The sequence below is a fragment of the Bos mutus genome, chromosome 7, assembly GCF_027580195.1.
Source record: "Bos mutus isolate GX-2022 chromosome 7, NWIPB_WYAK_1.1, whole genome shotgun sequence".
Classification (NCBI taxonomy): domain Eukaryota; kingdom Metazoa; phylum Chordata; class Mammalia; order Artiodactyla; family Bovidae; genus Bos; species Bos mutus.
Window position 1 is genome coordinate 98,757,561 of NC_091623.1, and position 5,573 is coordinate 98,763,133.

At 41.7% G+C, this 5,573-nt stretch overlaps 1 non-coding gene across 1 annotated transcript; it reads right to left on the reverse strand.

Moving 5' to 3' along the window:
- Positions 1 to 425: 425 nt before the first annotated feature.
- TRNAC-GCA (transfer RNA cysteine (anticodon GCA)) lies at positions 426 to 497 on the reverse strand. Its single transcript has one exon. It is a non-coding gene; the product is annotated as a tRNA-Cys (tRNA).
- Between the last annotated feature and the right edge of the window lie 5,076 nt (positions 498 to 5,573).

The following is a 5,573-nucleotide window of genomic DNA, read 5'->3' on the forward strand; positions in this document are numbered from 1 at the left end:
TAATGCAAACCTTGGCCCATCAATCTTTTTTTTCCAGTGGCTTTGAGTAAATAAAGGCAGTACTTCTTTCGTAGGAGAATGACTCCTTCCCAGTTTTCCAGAAACATCAACAAAACCCCCTCTTGTTTGCAACAACAAGGATATGCTCATTTAAATTAAGTTGATCTCTGGAGACTGATGGACATGACTTACACCGAGCCTGCCCTGGGCAGCAGATACAACCAGGCGAGAACAGTAGGATGAACAGGTGAAGATTAAGATTTAGAAGCTGGGTCAGGTGATGGCCTAGGTCTACCTGAGACTTGGCAGAGAGAACCGAAAACCTTAGCTGGGATGAAGGGAAGTGAAGTGAAATTGCTCAGTCGTGTCCAACTCTCTCCAGGCAAGAATACTGGAGTGGGTTGCCATTTCTTTTCCAGGGGATCTTCCCAACCCAGGGATTGAACCTGGGTCTCCTGCATTGCAGGCAGATGCTTTACCCTCTGAGCCACCAGGGAAATCCAGGGATGAAGGGAAAGGAGCCCTAAAAATCATTTGAATATTAATATGATATAGGCATAATTTGAGCCCTGGGAAATCCTATTCTAATGCCTGATTTGGTTTCACTCTGTTCCTTACTTTATACAATTTGACCGATCTTGTCCTCAATGTCCCTTATAGCTGTTTTCCCCCTTCTTTTACATTTAATGTGCTCTACCAGCTCAGGGGAACAACTTACTCTTGCAAACCTTGCTCACTCACAACTAATTTCAAATGGTTGTCGTAGAGCACACTTCAGTGGCTTCTGTGGCATGGATGCATTATAGAGGGGATACCGACATATACACCATCTCTACTCTGTGTTTTTAAAAGGGAATTTTAGGTGGGGAATTTGATGACTAATGGTAGCAATCAGAAATCAAGGCATACAGAGGCAGATGTCTCCGTCTGATGCACAACCCACTGTTTTCCTTTTTAAGGAATGACCTCTGAAAGTGACCCCTGAAATTCCCTTTGTTCTGAAAGGATGGGTGGATAACTACACAGCAACTTCGTTGGCAAGTGTCAGGGCCACACTGGGAATCATACCTAGCCGAGGTCTTCCCGCCTCAGTATCCTGGGTTCTAAGAGGAACATCACTTCAGTGCAGATGTGTTGACAGTACAGGACTGTCAAGGACACACAGATCAGAGTGCAGAGGGCAGAGCTACCTGCTCCTGCTTTCTCCTTCTATCCCTTCTAGGGAAGTTCACAATTTCCTCTCCTGGGACCAAAGCGCAGATCTCTCACTGCTAAAAGGGTCCTGTTACAGTGGTGAGTTTTCTCACAGTGGTAAGTTTTAGTTCCTTGCCTACCACTTGAAACTGACTTCCAGCCAATGCTGTCTTGAGGTAGCAGATGCAGGGTGTTAGGGGACTTTGCTCTGTCCCAGCTTCATTTTCTTTCTGCTCCAGTAACATTCAAATAGAGTATTTCACCAGATTCCTTAGAACAAATCAAATTATCCCTCTTCTCTCTTTCAGAACTTAACATCATTGATACCAGTCTCTCTCAATGATGTTTGCTTGAAAGTACTTTTTATCAGGTAAGTAACTTTTGGCTTTGAGTTTTTGAATGTCTGAGAGGAAAACTCTGTCTCGCTTTCCAAAATTATCAATTAGTACAGCTCCTTCTTCCTAGTTAGGTGTGCAAAATGCCCACTTTTGTTCCCATAGACACAATTTGTAAGCATGATACACTTCACTGTCTTCCAATAGAACTAGAACTAAATGTGGTCAAGATAGGTAAAGGCAGGAACAAGACATGAGAGCATCATTTACACTGGGCAGGGGTTTGGGAGAATGTTGGTGTGAAACAAGTGGCAAATCAAGCTTGGGGATGACACTCTCGAGAGCAGTGATCATCTTTTCCTTGAAGATAACCCTCCTTGATGCTTAGGTCCATCTTCCTGTGCTTCAATTTCCTTTCCTCTCACCCCTAAGAAGCCTTGTTCTCACTGCTTCCTACACTGGAAGCAGAGAGAGGAGGGCAGCAGGCATAAAACCCCCAGTCCTTTAGTCTTACCTTCCGAAGGTCTGGCTTTCTTTTTTCCATGGATAGTGGCCCTTTCTCCCATCCTAAATGTGCAGGATTTTATCTACTGAACAGAAGCAACAGCTCATCCAGAGATTCAGGCAACTTCTGGGAGATAAGACTGCTGTCATTCCCTCTCTGGGGCAGCTCTACAGGGAACAGAAAGAAGAGTAAACCTATAGTAAATGAAAGTAAGTCACTGAAGAAGAGAGAAGGACCATTCCCACCAGCATAAACAAACATCACGCACTTTTTCATCTTTTGCACTCCAGTATCCTTGCCTGGAGAATCCCAGGGACGGGGGAGCCTGGTGGGCTGCCGTCTATGGGGTCGCACAGAGTCGGACACGACTGAAGTGACTTAGCAGCAACAGCAGCTCTCCTAAAAACCCATTTGTATCTCTTTGTTCTTCCCATAGATCCCTTTTCTTCTTCCTCCTTTTCCCCTACTAAGTTAAGCATATACACCTCTAAGTTTAACCATTTAATAAGCTTGTGACTTTTTTGTTAGCTTTTATATGGATATGAATCAGTCATTTTTCTCCTGTCAATCTGTTATGCTGCTGCTGCTGCTAAGTCGCATCAGTCGTGTCCGACTCTGTGCGACCCCATAGACGGCAGCCCACCAGGCTCCCCCATCCCTGGGATTCTCCAGGCAAGAACACTGGAGTGGGTTGCCATTTCCTTCTCCAATGCAGGCAAGTGAAAAGTGAAAGTGAAAGTGAAGTCGTGTCCGACTCTTAAGAGTGCTGGAGTGGGGTGCCATTATAGATCAGTTTAATTTGTAGACTCCAGTTACTGAACATAATTGGATAAAGAAAAGTTGTCTTTCTCCACACGTCAATTTTTAAATCTCAATTTTCATATAATATGAAAGCAGGAACCCCAACTCTTTAAAAATGTTGGCCACCACAACATTCTTGATATAAATTAACTTTCATTTATTAGAGAAAGTGCTGTGTTTATGTAATACAGAATACAGAAATACTTAGGCCTCAATTACTCCCCCTAGGAAACTCCAACAAACACATGAAGATTAGCACACTTTCTTATAATTCAAGATTGACTGTGGTTATAAGAAAGGAAGCAACATATTTTTATGGGAAATTGGAAGATAACAGTTTGGGAGAGCAGGAAAAAATTCATGGGAAGCTTAAAAACTGAGGTAAATGAGGAATTTGGGGGATCCACCCCCAACTCCACTGATTTGAAATATCTGCAAGGTGAGGTTAGGCCACTGAAATTGTAAAGAAACTCTCCAGGGGATTCTCATTGAGTCTAAAATTTGAGAACCAATATCTTAAGTGATGTTTATTAAATAGGTAAAAGTGACAGATAAAAAAGGAATGCAGAAAGACATTAAGGGCTTATAACCACCAGGCTAAATTGGGACCTTCTTTAGTAGACAATGTGTAGCCATTACAGCTTTTTCATTAAAGGACTACTTTAATTATTTTGTGGTGTAGAAGCGAGGGTTCCCGGGTGGCGCAGTGGTAAAGAATCTGCCTGCCAATGAAGGAGATGCAGGAGACACAAGTTCAGTCAGTCCCTTGGTTGGGAAGATTCCCTGGAGGAGGAAATGGCAACCCACTCCGGTATTCTTGCCAGGAAAATCCCATGGACAGAGGAGCCTGGTGGGCTACAGTCCATGAGATTGTAAAGAGTAGGACACGACTGAAACAACTAAGCACATATGTTTGCATTAAGTGTACAGAGTAGGAGGATATATTGGAAGGAAGACAGGCTGAATAACCTTGGGCAGGTAGAGCCCCTAGTGAGTTATATTCAGTCATATCAGCAGTAATGCTGGGCTTCGAGAGGGTGGTATTTGAGGAAATGGAGAAGAGGGGTTAGACTTGAGAGAGTGTTTTAGGGATGGATTCCATTGTCCAAATTCTATGGAAAATTTTGTTGGTCCTCACGTTTTACCTCTACTAGATACCACTGATTTTCTTGGTGAGCATGCACTGGGGAAGGAGATGTGTGTTTGGCTATGAAATGGATTTACTGACCTGACTCAAATACCTGAGAGTGCTTTAGATGCCTAGAAAATCAAGAAAAGAGGAAAGGTTAGAAGACTTTGGAGAGACCAGGGCTTCTGCAGTGGCAGAGATCTTGAAAAAATGTTTGAGAAATTGGCAAGCACATAAAAGGAACAAAAAGAGGGGACACTTAAGAAGAGTTGTATGAAGAAAGAATTCTCAGAGGTCATACCTTCATCTGATAAGCCAAGAAAAAAATGAGACAGATGGAGGTGTGGGAATAATATGTGTGTGTGAGAGAGAGAGAAATAGAATGGTGGTGGTGGTGGTGGGGAGTTGAGCAATAATGATAATTCAGAGATGTAATGCAGAGGCCAGAGAGCATGGTAGGTTCAGGGAACCTGGAGTAATTACTTTTAAAGAAGGGAAGGCTATAAATGCTGATATAGATCAAGGCAGTAGCAGTTATAAGTGAGAGATGGATAGAGTGTAACATGACAGATAAGCCAAGGAACTCTGCAGTTTTACTAGTTATAACCCTGAGTGAATGAGAATCTCAGTTTTCTCATTCCTAAAATGAGGCTCTGGGGGTGGGTTGGGGGGTTGGGGGTGGTTCTTGTGAGAATTCAATGGGACAATGCAAGGGAAGCATTTAACATAGGGTCTGGGACATATGATTATTACTCAGTGCAAGTTAGCTCCTGTTATCTTTATTAATTTTCATTAACTTTACAAGACATTAAGGGCTAATTTACATTGTTAAGATTTGAAAGTTGATTTCTATTCAGCCATTTTTTGAGTATTTTAAAGTTCTTCAGAAACCAAAAAAATTTATTTCAAACATATAGCTGTAAGTTTAAAGAAAAACACATATATCTCAGTAAATAAGAGTTTTAAAAAGCCCTGATATTTAGCATAAGCAGTTCAAAATATAATAACTTACTCTGAATATAGCTTTAAAGAATTACATTCACTATGAAACTTCCTAAATTTTCACTGTCTTTCTCTCTGCTTCTCATTCTCTTTCTATTTAGGTGCTTATCTTTATTATTATTATTATTGTTTTTATACTACACATGTTTCCTCTGCTTTTTGCTCCTCTAATTTCCACAGGTATGCATTTTTCTTATTTTCCCGCTTGTTTTCTTTGTGTTTATTTTTCTGTTTCTAACACAACTGTTTGACAACACAACTAGATTCCTAATCTGCCACTTTCTGTTAGTCTTTTTCTTCCTTCAACAGGGAACAATAAAAAGCCCCCCAAATAGTATTAAATTTATTTTACATGCCTTATTCATGACTACACATGCAATAAGTAGAACAGTCATCTATAATGTTAGGGGAAACACACTGAGTGAAACTTCCCATCCTGGCCAGGCACCATAGTAACCATTTGCATGCGTTGTTTTACGACAGGCGGTCCGAGTAAGGAACACGGAACTAATCAGCCACCATCAACCGGAAGAGTTCAGGAAACGTCAAAAGGAGACACCACATGTCCAGCCACCTCCCAGAATCCTCTCTGGCATCCATCTTGGTT